Below are 14240 nucleotides of genomic sequence, written 5' to 3'. Positions count from 1 at the left end.
CTGGTCTACAAGAGCTAGTTCCAGGACAGGCTCCAAAACCACAGAGAAACCCTATCTCGAAAAACCAAAAAAAAAAAAAAAAAAATAAAGAAAGAAAGAAAAAAAGAAATGTTCTGATGAACAGAGGACGAGCACTGTACCCCATATATACCCATGTGATAGTCAGCAAAAGGTACACACCATGGAGGAGCCTTCCAGTGTACCAGATGACCTGCTTTGGGTGACGTCAGCCTTTCTGCAGTTGCTTACTGCTTTTTCAGTGACCGCGGTGGAGGGGATGCAGACTATGCATAGGCTCAGCAGCATGGCCACAGTGGAGGGGATGCAGACTATGCATGGGCTCACCAGCATGGACTTCTCTTTCCAAGACTTGTCTAGTTGTTCTGGTGCTAAGTGCAGCACAGTACTCTCTAGGTAGCACCTTGGTCTGGGAGAGGCCAGAAAACCAACTCCAGGGAGGCCAGTGTCAATGGAGAAGATGGCGATTTCAACTCCCTGGAAAATACGTACTCAGGATATGGGCTTGTCTTCCCCGACTGTGATGTTTCAATCCACATAACTATGTCTGGGTGCTTGGGACAGCATTTTTCTGATGAAGACCTAATTTCTAAGTCATCCTTATGCTACGAAAACACACTTTTCTTGAGAGAGTGTCTTGCTATGTAGCCTAGGCTGGCAATGAATTCATAGTCCTCCTGTCTCAGCTTCCTGAATGCTGAGATTATAGGTGCATACCACCAGGACTGGATTAAACAGCATATAACACACACACATATATACTCTTTATATTATATATTCTTATATATAATACACACACACACACATATATATATATATAAAGTTAGGCATGGTTAGACACATCTATAAACCCCTGTAATTCTTAAACTTTGGAAGAGTAACTTCAAGATTAGCCTGGACAGTGAGATCCTGCCTCAACAAACAAAGCCAACACGCATGAAGAAAACCAAAAATATGATGGTACTATAACAAAATATTTGTCTAATTAGGATAATGATATGGTTAATTTTTTTCTGTTTTTCAAGTTACTTCTGTGCCCAGGGAGAGCTGCCAAAATAAGCTATAAAGAAAATAAAATGAAGATGATTTTTATTTTTATTATTTTGCTCTTAGATTACAAGGATTCAAGTAGCTCAGCCTGACCTTGAACTTTCAGTGTAGTTGAGACTTCCTTGAGCTCTTGATCCTCCTGCTTCTCCTTCTCCGCTACTGGATTACAGGCACCGCCAAGCCCAGCTTTGAAGACAAGTTTTAAGCCACAGTGGCCACAGGGCCGTTTCCCTGACCAGGAAACGAGCGAGCGTTGAGAGTCTGATAATTTAACCCTGGTCGCAGTACTGTTAGGTTCTTCCAATCACTCAGACTGAGACTACCCCCGTCCCTCCTTAGACAGTCTCTGTTGTCTCAGGGAGTCTCAAGCTTCAGGGCAATACTCGTCTTTATAGATAGAAAAGTCCAGTCCACTCCTCTCCCAGGGCATTCTGAATGGGTAGGTCTGGGTGTGACCTAGGGTTTGTAAGTTTTATTATAGCAATGTAGTGACTTCGTGTGTGTGTGTGTGTGTGTGTGCACGCACATGTGCACACACGTGCGTAAGTGTGTGGAAGTCGGAGGACAACTTTCGGTACTTGGTTCTCTTCTTCCATTATGATAGTCCTACAGATCCAACTCTGATTTTCAGGCTTGGTCGCAAGTGCCTTTACCCATTTCACTGGCCCCAATCTGTTTATGTTCCCCCAGGATTCCCGCGTGACTCAGGCTTACAGGTCCCTTCAAGGTCATGTCTTTAAGGAATAGTAGCCCAGACTTACAGGTGGTTCCGGGGCTGAAGGGACCGAGGGAGAATTTAAGTTAAGACGTGGAAGAAACAGGTGCAAGTTCCTTTTGTTGTTGACAGAATCAGATTTCAGAAACACAAGTAGGAAGGCAACCTCAAATCCTTTACCCCCCACCCCTTTGCTTAGCATTGATTCAAGAAGTAGCACGTCCCTGTGCTCATGTTACCAGCTTGGGTCTGCAGAGCGGTTGTCTATCGGCGCGAGAAAGGCCCGCAGCACAATGCGCGCTGGTATCAGATTGCGCTTCCACAACCATATCAGAGCTGCCTCCAGAGCCGGCCAAGATAGATCTGACTCAATACCAACCTTGCTGCTTCTCGGTTACCTATTTTAAGGTTAATAACCTAACCTTGGGTTTTGTTCACTGGAATGATAGAAAAATCTACTCAAGCCATGTCACACTCGGGGATTGAACTTGGATCACAAGCACTTTCCCCTGCTAGTCATCTCTCTGGCCCTGGAATAATGTATTTTTTTTAGCTGCTCCGAAGATATAATTTGATTGGAAATACTTAATCATTTTTGATGTCAGACCTTGCACAAGCTCAATAAGGCAGGCATTATCCCGCCAATGCACTCAGGGAACGTACTGTCACGGTGAAAGTGTCCCCTGCTGAGAAACTGGGGTTGTGTCCCACTGACTGTCACCAGAGAATGGCGTGACCTTCCTGAAGAGGCTTTGAACTGAAATAGGACATGGCATCTCATCTCCCTCCTGGAGCAGCTCAGGTTTCCCCGTCCTCTGTCAATGACAAAAAATATAAAGAGAGTTTCTATCACAGCCTAGGAGCCTGGAGTCTAACCTGGTTGTTCTTTCTCTTGCTTCTCTGGCAATCTCCCACCCCAGCTTCAAGGTGTATTGTTCAGGTTGATGTGGACAGCTGGCCTTTCTTGCATAGCATATCTCTGAGAATCAAATACTTGAGATTGTTTCTTTTTCCTCAGGTAGACTTCAGATTATTTGATTGGTTTTACATAGTTATTAAAACTGCAAGTCATACACGCTTGCCAAGAGGGCTTGCGTGTTTAAAGGGCTAACCAAGATAGTCTTAGCCTTCTATTGAGCTCTTCTGGCTCTGTAAGAACCTCACTCTGGGGATTACGGTTTTGGCTGAATGGTCTTTTCCCCTCCACTGCATCCTAGGGAATTCTCTATTCACTAGAGAACTATCCACAGACAACATCAAGGAGGAAGAGAATAGGCAAGATAGGGGAACAAAGACGCAAAGCAGCACCACGAACAAAACGCCACAGAGGCTGGAGGGGTGGCTCTGGGAGGAATGAGCTCACCCAGCAAGCACGAGGGGCAGAGTCGGGATCCACCATAGTCAACAAATGCCAGGTGTGAGAACAGTGCCAGTGACCCCAGTCCTGGGTGGAGAGAGGATGGGCCAGATCCTGGGGGTTGAAATGGTGGGCTTTAGTTCAATAAAAGATCGTCTCTCACAGCCAAGGTGGTGAGTGAAGGAAGCAGGGATCTAAGATTGATCTCTGGCTTCTACTCATGTGTGTGTGTGTGTGTGTGCAGGTAAATACACACACACACACACACACACACACACACACACACACACGGAGCCAAGACTGAAGCACTAAAGCAGATGGAGGGCTCCCGAGTCTCACAGTAGGATGACATTTATCAGAAGGCAGAGGTTGAGGCGTGATTGCAGATCAAACAAGGAAAGCCAGAAGCAGAAACAGAATGCCACAGACACAGACCCCAAGTGACTGCAGTCCACCTCATGCAGGTAGCATCCCATGGTGCTCTTTTCTGTCTTGCTGAACCCTGGCCCAAGGACCCCAGGTGGCTCACTCTCTCAGACAGGCTGGTCCAGACTCACCTTTCCGTCAGAGGCCTCAATGCTGTCCCTTTCATGGTCCTCACGTACATTCTAGCTGTTGATAAAGCTTTGGTCAGTTTTCCTCATTTGCCTGGTATGCCTTTTCCTTTGTCAGGCACAAAGATTCTGGATACTTTATCTTTTTTTTCTATTCGTTCTCTTCCCTTCCTCCCCTCTCCTCCTTTTCCTCTCCCTTTCCCTTTCTCTTCCTCTTTTCCTCCCCCACCCCTCCCCTCCCCTCCTTCTTTTCCAGATTCCTGTCCTCTTCTTTATTCCCTCGTCTCCTGTCCTTTCTTTCAGGCCAGGCTGTGCCATTTGTTTAGTCTCCCTTGGAGAGCGTCCCATTTGTCCCTCTGGACCACCATGCTTTTGCTCTGTGCAGTTGCTTTGGTCCTTTTCTTAGCATCTCCCCTCTTTTCTCCCACAGCATTATGTCTTTAGCCACACCCTCATGTTCTGTTTCTTCCTCATTATCAGAGCTTCTGAACAAACTGGGTACCTCTTTTTAGCAGTTCTCTTGATTCAAATGCATCTGCGACCTTCTCCACACGGCAACCCACTTGAGAAATGTCTTATTGTCCTGTTTTGAAAGAGTTTATATCAAACGGCATTGTTTCCCTGGGGCTTATTTTTTAAGTTCACTTTTCTAAGTCTACAATTATTGACAAAAAAAATCCCTAAGTATATTCAGGATGATTAATACGCCCTTTTGAATAGCCAAGCAGTGTCACAAGCTCATATCCAGCCACACATATAATTGCCCAGGCATCAAAGAAAACAGGGCTCGGCTCATCGTTTAAGCGAAGCATTTGAACTGAGTGGAGGCTGAATGACATCATGGTCCATTGTGCAGGTGAATGAATGTTCTCCAGTGATTCACACAGACAAACGAAGGGGGGAAATGAATCATGGCAGCACACGTAGTAGAAACCCTACCACGCAGACACAAACCTGCGGCAGAGCAATCGGGACTTTGATAGTTTGAGCCAAACCACATTTGCCACCTGAAATGAAAGTAATTAATTTGACTTTTATTTACCTTCTGGATTTTTAGAATTAATTTACGAAATCTAAAAATGCCTTGTTAGTTGTTTAAAAGCTATATGTTGGTCACAGATAGCTCAGTGGACCTTGCCACTTTCATCAGCTGAGTTCCATCCCTAAGACCCATGTAAAGGTGGAATGACAGAATCACCTCTACAAAGTTGTCCTCTGACCTCCACGTCCATATTGGGGCACGTGTAACCCCACACACCATGCACACACAAAAATCATAATCAATAAGGAACAATTAAAATGTTTACATGCTGTGATGGCTAGTCTCATCAGCCTGACTCACCGAGGAAGAGGGACCGTCCACTGAGAGCTGCCTCCATCACGTCAGCCGTGAACAAGTCTGTGAGGCTTGATTGATGTAGTTCTGACCCAGCCCACAGTGGGTGGTACCATCCCTAGGCAGATGGGCCCGGGCTGTGTAAGAAAGGCAGCTTCATGGAAACAAAGGAGTAAAGCCAGCAAACAGCCTTCCTTTGTGGTTTCGGCTTCAAGCTCTGGCCTTCGCTTCCCTTGATGATGGTCTGTGACCCATTAAGATGAAATAAACCCTCTCTCTTCCAAACAGCTTTTGGTCATGGTGTTTATCACAGCAATAGAAAAGCAAACTAGAATATATGCATACATGGTTTATAATTATTTATATATATATATTTAGATAATATAGCAATACAAACAAAGGTTCATGCTTCTGCTTCCAACTGAAATGGAGTAATTAATTAGAGAGTTGAGAGACGTCCTAGTGGGTAAGTACTTGTTGTGCTAGTGACCTGAGTTCGAATCTGAGAGCACCTTTTATATAAAGTAGTAGTGTGCATCTGTGACCCCAGTGTTCCGACAGCAGAGCGGGGAAGGAGACAAGAGAATCATCGAACAGCAAAGAGACCTGTCCCAGCAAGGTGGGAGGTAAAGGCTGGCTCAGAGATAGCCGCTGACTTTCACAAGGGCACCCATGGCATTCATGTGCCAGCACGCATACACACATGTGAGCATGCGTGTGAGCGTGTGCATGTGTGAGAGAAAGGGATAGAGAGAGACAGAGGAAATTAAAGCTACCCCCGCCCCCCGTGACAGCTTAAATGGTGAGTCAAAAATAGCATGGTAAGTTTCAAGATATTAGCTATCAAGCAATCAGAGACGGTGTTCCTTGAGATATGGAAAACAAGCACAGATTGTTCCTTGCAGCCAGGATAAAGTTCTCAGGCCATAGCACACTGAGAAGAAACCCAGGTGGATCCTGTGGAGATTCCCCAAGGTGAGAATATTATTTAAATTGAAATAGATTTTTTCATACAATATATTCTGATTGCAGTTTCCCCTCCCCCTACTCCCAGTTTCCGCCATCTCCTCTCCCACCAAATTCCTACCCTTTCTTTCTCTCATTAGAAAGCAAAAAAATGGGTGGTGGGGTATGAGGGATCGGATTGGTTGACTTGGGAGCAGGAAGGAGGGGGAGAGTAATGAAAGAGATATCCATTGAGCCCCGAGGGGAGAGATTTGATGGAGACATCCCTTTGGGGGGCTTCGTGTTCTGAGGTCTCTCGTTTTCTGCATATTTTCTGGCTGTGGGTCTCTGTCCCCATGTCCTGCAGGAGGAAGCTTCTCTTCTGGTGGCTGAATAAGGCATAGATCTATGAGTAAAGCAGAGTGTTGTTAGCAGTCATTTTATTGCTACATTCCCTTAGCAGAACAGTAGTAGGTTCTTCCCCTAGGCCCCTGGGCTAGTCTCAGGTTCTTGGCCACCCACGCAGTATTGGCTATGGTTTCTATCTCCTGGAATGGGCCTTAACTCAAATTGGATATATTGATTGGCTACTCCCACAAGCTTTATGCCACTGTTACACCAGTGTATCTTGCAGGCAGCTCACCCCTGTAGATCAAAGAGCTTGTAGCTGGGTTGGTTATTGGGAGAAGCTGTTAGTTAGTTCCAGGCTGCCCAGACCACAAAATAACCACACAGAAACTGTATTATTTGCCACACTGTTTGGCCAATAGCTTAAGTGTATCTCTAGCTAGCTCTTATATCTAACCCACTTCTATTATTTTATATTTTACCACCGAGGCTCGTGGCCTATGGGCAAGGTTACAGCAATAGGGAGAGCCACCAGCCACCAGGAGCCTTGGCAACAGCCTGGGTTATTTGGTAGTTTCCACGGGACCCCTTTGGCCAAGAGCTTGATTAAATGTAACCCATTCCTGGTACTGGAAGCTTCACTTGGTGATGAGAGATATCCAACTGGGGCTCTGTCTCCCCTGTTACTAGGGAATTTTATTTAGATCATTTTCATATACACACGTACTTTAGAAAAGGTTCTACTGTATTAGGGTTCCTTACTATCCTCAAATGGCCCAAGTGTTTCTGTCCTTTCCCATATTCCCTCCCTTGTCTCCTTGTCCCCTCCTCCTTCCTGTTTGTCTCTCCCATTCCAGCACATAAACCCCCATCCATCCCTAGCTATCCATTCTATCCCTAGGGAGATTCCTCCCTCCCCCACAGTCCCTAACTCTCTGCCTAAGCTGTGTTTATATGGACTGTAGCTTGTCAAGATGAGGATTTTGATGAAATGTTGAAGGGCCTTGCTTGCCTAGAGTTGGCAGGACAGAATACTAGGGAGATGAGAGAAAGCATCACAAAATGAAGTTTAAAGAGAAACCCTCACCTACTCTGTAGAACATCGAACCTCACTACCGTTGGCTGGGAAAGAATTGCTTGAGAGGATTAGAGGAATTGCCCTCACACAGGGCTGAAAGGCTAGTCTGCCTGCCACCATGCCTAAAACCCTTGCCAAATTAGAAAACACCAGAATTCACAGGTAAGGGTGTTCTGTGCAGTGTTTGGGGTAGTCATGCCGCCGTGTCAAAGCCAAGACACGTCTAAAGGACAATTATTTTCTAGTAACATAATTATGGCTCAGAACCAATTCAAGGAATTTTTTTTTTAATCCAACCACCTAACAGATAAAAATCCCAGCAGTAGCTGGGCGGTGGTGGTGCACGCCTTTAATCCCAGCACTTGGGAGGCAGAGGCAGGTGGATCTCTGTGAGTTTGAGGCCAGCCTGGTCTACAAGAGCTAGTTCCAGGACAGGAACCAAAAGAAATCCTGTCTCGAAAATAAAAAAAAAAAATCCCAAAGTCAAGGAATAGTAGAGAACCTGTTTAGCATACAAGTAAGTGAACAGATAAGCATCACCAGGCAAGGATACAGGAAAATATGAACCAGGATTAGAACTACAAGAACAAAACTCAATAGGAATTAGCAGACACTACTAAAATAGTATTGTCACTGTATTCCATGTGTTCCGAAGCTAAAGGAAAAGTTAAACAGGTTGGTTAGAGACAAGGGGCACATAGAAAGGACTCAAGTAGAATTTAGGGATAAAATCTGTGATACTTGAACAAGGGACACCCAGTGGGGCAAGCCTGGACTCTCAGCACTTGGGAGGTGGATCAGTAGTTCAAGGTTAGTTTTGGCTTCATGGTGAGTTCAAGGTCTGCCTGAGACCATTTTTCAGAAAAGCCATAAAAGAAAAAGACCTAAAACCGAACAAAACAAACAAAACTTACCAGCCAAACAGCGAAACAAAAGACAAGGAGACAGAAACTATTCCTAGGATATCTGAGATGACCAAGATACAGAAGGTAATTAAAGGGGAACTAAATATTGTAGAAAAATAGGTTAGTAAACCTGAAGACACAACACTAGAACACTCCAGAGTGAAACACACAGAAGAAAAAATTCTGACTTTAAGGGAAATCAGAAGCAGAAACAGTGGGGCAAGTCGAGCTAGTATAACTACCTGCCTGTAACCATAGTGCCCGAGGAAAGGAGGCAGCAGATAATGGCAGCGTCCTTCTGAGTGTCATGGAAACTATGAACCCATGCACCTTAGAAGCCCAGCAAACCCCAAACACAAAAGGAGAAACTCCAAAGTACTAGGGACCCATAAAAGCCAAAATAACTAACCTTAGTAGATCTGTACTACAAAAGCATGTTAAATGAAGTCCCTAAGGGAGAAGGAAAATAACACAAAAGAAACAGGCAGGTGTAAGGGGTGCCCATCAGAAATGGCAGTGCCAGGGGTAACTGGATGCATGGAAATGAACCATGACTGTTGGCCTTAAAGCTCTTTAAAGGGGAATGGGCTGTTTAAACAGCAGCACCGTGTGCAGTTGATGGCGTAGATAGCAACCGTCTGCATGACATCATAGCGCAAGGCCTGGGAGAGTATTCCATAGGGTTCTTAAGCTGCATGTGGGGTAATTGAATTGCTTCTGGCTTTGCATTCTGGCTGGTAAAGACACTATAAAATAAATGAGTTAGATTTTTTAATGGGATCAACTTAAATCTATAGATCTGTGGTTTTTTTTTCTTTTACTTATAAACATAGTGTGTCTTTATTCTGTTTTCTTTGGGGTTTTTTGTATGAAGAATTGGAAGATTTCCTAGGATGGTCTATTCCAGGTGTGCACTGTTTAACAGCTAGTGTAAGGGGCTGAGAGTTTAGCTCAGTGGTAATGCCTGTTATATGTGCGGAACTGGGCTCAATCCCTAGCACAAGACACTCTAAGATTCTCAAAGCCTAAAGCGTAAGGTTCTCTAAACTTTCCTGTGAAGATAGGATGATAGCCACAAAACTTCTTTTCCTCATGTATAAAAGCAGAGGGCTCGGGAAATGGCTCAAGTTCTCTTATTTGCATAGCATGTATGAGTTGCTGGGTTCTGTTCCCACTCTTGCATAAAAAAATAAAACAAGATAAATATGCTGGTTAGTTTTGCGTCAACTTGATCCAAGTCCAGGTCATCTTGGAGGAGGGAATTCAATTGAGAAAATGCCTGTCTCTGTGCGGGGCATTTTCTTGATGGTGGAGGGCCTAGCCCACTCTGGGTGGTGCCACCCATGGCCAGGTAGTACTGAGGTATCTAAAAAGCAAAGTGAACGAGCCAGGAGGAGCAAGCCAGTAATCAGCAGTCTCTGTGACTTCTCCTTCGGTTCCTGCCTCAAGTCTGCTGCTTTGAGTTCCTTCCTTGACTTTCTTCAGTGATGGAGTATTAGGATGTATACTGGAAGTATATGATGAAAGACACCTGTAAGACTTTAAGGCACTGTTTCTTCCCCAAGCTGCTTTGGTCGTAGTGTTACTGCAGCAATAGACACCCTAATTAAGGCAATAAATAATGTAAAACTGAAGATGTGTGATTGTCTTTAAAAAGGGTTATAGTCAAAATAGTTGTTTAGGATTTTATTATTTATTATTATCATTGTGAGACAGAGTCTCACTAGGTTGGCCTGACTGGTCTGGAACTCACTACACAGACCAGTCTGACCTTGAACTCAGCAGGGCTGCCCCTCTCTGCCTCCCAAATGCTTCGACTGAAGCCCTGCCCAGCCAGCTGTCCAACTTTCTCTTTCTATTTGTTTCCTTCAGGAAGGCTGCCTCAAAGACTTCTTACTTAACTTTACTTTCTAGAACAGAAGCAGAATTCCCCGAGCAAGCCCAGTGTGACCCCTAGGCTCAGGACGATGCGATTGTCTCCAAATCAGAGAGCAGAGGGCAGAAAGGCAAGCTGTGTGGTTCTTCAGTAGATAGTGAATCTACCCAACCCCTCCCCTGGATAGCATGATAAACCCGCATGATTCCTTAGGGTCTTTTTGTTTGTTTGTTTTTGTTTTTTTTTTGTTTTTGTTTTTCGAGACAGGGTTTCTCTGTGGTTTTGGAGCCTGTCCTGGAACTAGCTCTTGTAGACCAGGCTGGTCTCGAACTCACAGAGATCCGCCTGCCTCTGCCTCCCCGAGTGCAGGGATTAAAGGCGTGCGCCACCACCGCCCTACCCCTTTGGGTCTTTATTTGTGTTCTGGGCTTACTCAGATCTACAAGTTCTAGGTCTGAGACAAAAATGACTCTTTTAGGAAAGAAAACTTAAACAGGAACTAGAACAAAAATGAACTAAGAAGTCTACGAAATCCATAGCTTATTTGTTTACTGTTTTATTGACATGCTAGAGCCTTGAGCGGATGGATGTCAAGTACTTACTACTTAGCTACACTCCTGCCCTGCTTGGTATCTGCTTGCTTGTTGGAAGATAAGGAAATGGTGTATATCCTGGCTGGTTTTCTGTCAACTTGACACAAACTAGAGTCATCAGAGAGGCGGGAACCTCAATTGAGAAAATGCCTCCCTAAGATTTGGCTATAATTTTCTTAATTTGTGATTGATGGGGGAGGATCCATTCCATTGTGAGTGATGCCTTCCTTGGGCTGGTGGTCCTGGATTCTATAAGAAAGCGGGTTGAGGAAGCCATGGGAAGCAAGGCAGTAAGCAGCACTCCTCAGCTTCTGCCTCCAGCTTCCCACCCTGCTTGAGTCCCCTGCTTTTGATAATGAACAGGGAGTGAAATCAATCCCAAGTTTCTTCCCCAAGTTGCTTTGGTCATGGTATTTTTTCACAGCAGCAGCAGTGACCCTGAGACGGGTGTGAGAGACCCAAATGCATCCAGCTGGATGCTGTTAGTTGTGGATGGTGCCACCTCTGGGCTGGTGGTTCTGGGTTCTGTAAGAAAAAGCAGGCTGAGCAAGCCAAGGGGAACAAGCCAATGAGCAGCCCTCCTCCATGGTCTCTGTTTCAGCTCCTGCTCCAGGTTCCTGCCCTATCTGAATTCCTGTCCTTACTTCCTTCAGCTGTGAACACTGATGAGGAAGTGTAAGCCAAATAAACCCTTTCCTCCCTAAGTTGTTTTTCGTCATGGTGTTTCACTGCAGCAGTGACAACTCTAAGTAAGACAGGAGAGCTCCATAAAAGCAGGAGCACGGAGAGTTATCTTCATTTCACGTTAGCAAAGGCAACGTGAGTCCCAGGAGAACCATTCAATGCATGGTTCCTGATTTCAGCAGCAGCTCCTTTTCCTGTATTTTTGGTCATGAACCTTAAAGCTTCATCTTACTGTTCCAATTCCCTTCCTCCACTGCCTGCTCTCACGTTCTCTTCCCTTTCACTCTGTTATTGTTGCTTGTCTTGACCTAAGAAGCATGAGGCCCCATGCTGTGCTTAGATACTGAGGAGAGACAAGAGCTGAATCTCCATGGACTTGGAAGGTCCTGAGGACACAGTGACTGTTGATGGAAGAGGTGCCCTGGGAGTCTATGCACTGACGTATATTTATGCAATGGAAACAAAAGCAGTTCTTAAGTTCAAAATATAATTAACTAACCAACCCCTCCCAGTTTTTATTTTGTTTTATGTTTATTTGTTTTGGAGACAAGGTGTCCGATAGCCCAGGCTAGCCATTTGCTGTGTATCCCAGGGTATCTGTGCCTCTTGATGTTGGGATGGCAGATACATGACACTACCTTGTTTAATGGGATGCCGGGACTGAATTCAGGGCACTGTATGAGTTAGGTAAAGACTCTACTTAATGAGCTCCGTCCCTGCTCCCTTATCCTGGTCTTCTTTTCTCAAGCCACTCTAGGAACCCTGGTCATTGGTGGTTCAGTGGACAACATAAGCCTTGAAAACCATTTTGCATTTATTTAATTTTAGTTTTTATTTGTGAGTAGATGTGTGCTGTGGGGTGTAGGTGGAGCTCAGGGGACAGCTTGCAGGAGTCTGTACTCTCCTCCCACCATGTGGGTCTCAGGGATTGAGAACGGCAGCCAAACTTGGCAGCAAGTGTCTTTATCTCCAGCTCCAGCCTGGCCCCTTCTTTTTAGTTTTATTTTATTTTGGTTTTTCGAGACAGAGTTTCCCTGCAGTTTTGGAGCCTGTCCTGGAACTAGCTCTTGTAGACCAGGCTGGCCTCATACTCAACAGAGATCCGCCTGCCTCTGCTTCCCAAGTGCTGGGATTAAAGCTGTGCGCCACCACCCCCCAGCGAAGAGCCAGTTTCTTAAAGGGATGAAGAAACGTAAGTGCACAGAGCACAGAACATATCTGTGAGAGATAGTCACATTCTTCACACTTGTACAGTTTTTTTTCTTTCAGGGGGCCTTTTGGTTTGTGCTATATGGAAAGACTGTCTTGCTTTGCTTTCTAAGAAAGGATCTCCAGTATGTAGCTTAGGTTGCCCTCCAACTCGCGATCCTCCTGCCTGGCATGCATGTCTTGGTTGGGAGTTATTTTAAAATAAGCTTCTCACTTTAGAGTACTTCTGTTTAGAGACACAGGATTGCAATATAGAAAGTTTGTACCTCCCATTTAGTAACATTTAGTCCTTCTAGTGGTTCGCGCATCGGCTGGTAGATAATCAGCTGAATTGATTCTTATCGGGATAATAACACTCAGTAAACTATAGTTGATTCAGATTTAACCGGGTTTTATACTGCAGTCGCGTTTCCTTTCCAGGATCCAATTCAGTATCTGAGAAGGCTGTGTAACATCCTCCAAACTTTAAAGCGATTGCTAGTGTTAGGGTCCACGAGAAGCCCCATAAAAGACCACCAGATGTGGGCACAATCAGCAAGAGTGTTTAGTTCTCAAGAGCCAAATGTTCCAGCAGGCTGGGGCTGCGCATCTGACCCAAGACAAAATGGCGACCCCGAAAGACGCTAGCAGGCTCCTTTTATACACAGCTAAATGAATTCCAAAAACAGATCATTCTGTCTATGATTGGCTTAAGCAAGTGGCAATTATATTAGCACATTTCTGATTGGTTAGGGCTAGCAGGGACTGGCTAAGGCTACAGTGTTGTTCATCTTTGGGTGTGTGTGGACAGATCTCGGGATCTGTTCCTATTTGGTCGTTGAGATGCTGCAGGGGGCTGGCTCAGACTTAGTACATGCAGTTCCCCTTGTCCCTGCTGTCAGCAGTGTTGTTGGTTGATTGTCCTTTGTTCATGGGCTTTCTCAGATACTGCCTGTTTAGTTTCAGGAAGTGGAGACTGGGGACTAGTTTCCAGCCAGGTTATTAGGATCCCGTCATGGCGTTTGCTTAGCCTTTTCAGCTAGAGCAGACGTAGCTTGTAAGCAAGGACAGTAGGTCAGCCACAGCTATAGTAAAATACTTAAAAGAGCAATGCAAACACTGGGCCTTTTATAGAAAGGAAACTACAAGCCAACTACAGCCAGACCCAAGACCCTTTATGCGAGTCCTGGGCCAAGAAGTACGGAACTCGTGGTCTCATTCAGTTATGCTCAGAGTCACTTGCCACCTGATTCTCTACCCCACCCTGATTCTGGGTAAACAGTTACGAGTCTGTCTTTGGTCTTGGTTGTTGGTCCTCAGCTTGTGAACAACGTTATAAACCATAACCAGCTCTCGGCTGTCTCCTACCTAGCTCAGTCCTTGGCTCTTGCTGCCCTCAAGATTCTTTTCAACAAAGACCCACTTAAGATATGAACTCGGAGCCGGGCGGTGGTGGCGCACGCCTTTAATCCCAGCACTTGGGAGGCAGAGGCAGACGGATCTCTGTGAGTTCGAGACCAGCCTGGTCTACAGAGCTAGTTCCAGGACAGGCTCCAAAGCCACAGAGAAACCCTGTCTCGAAAAACCAAAAAA

The sequence above is a fragment of the Microtus ochrogaster genome, chromosome 21, assembly GCF_000317375.1.
Source record: "Microtus ochrogaster isolate Prairie Vole_2 chromosome 21, MicOch1.0, whole genome shotgun sequence".
In the NCBI taxonomy this organism is placed as follows: domain Eukaryota; kingdom Metazoa; phylum Chordata; class Mammalia; order Rodentia; family Cricetidae; genus Microtus; species Microtus ochrogaster.
This window is presented reverse-complemented; position numbering follows the sequence as displayed.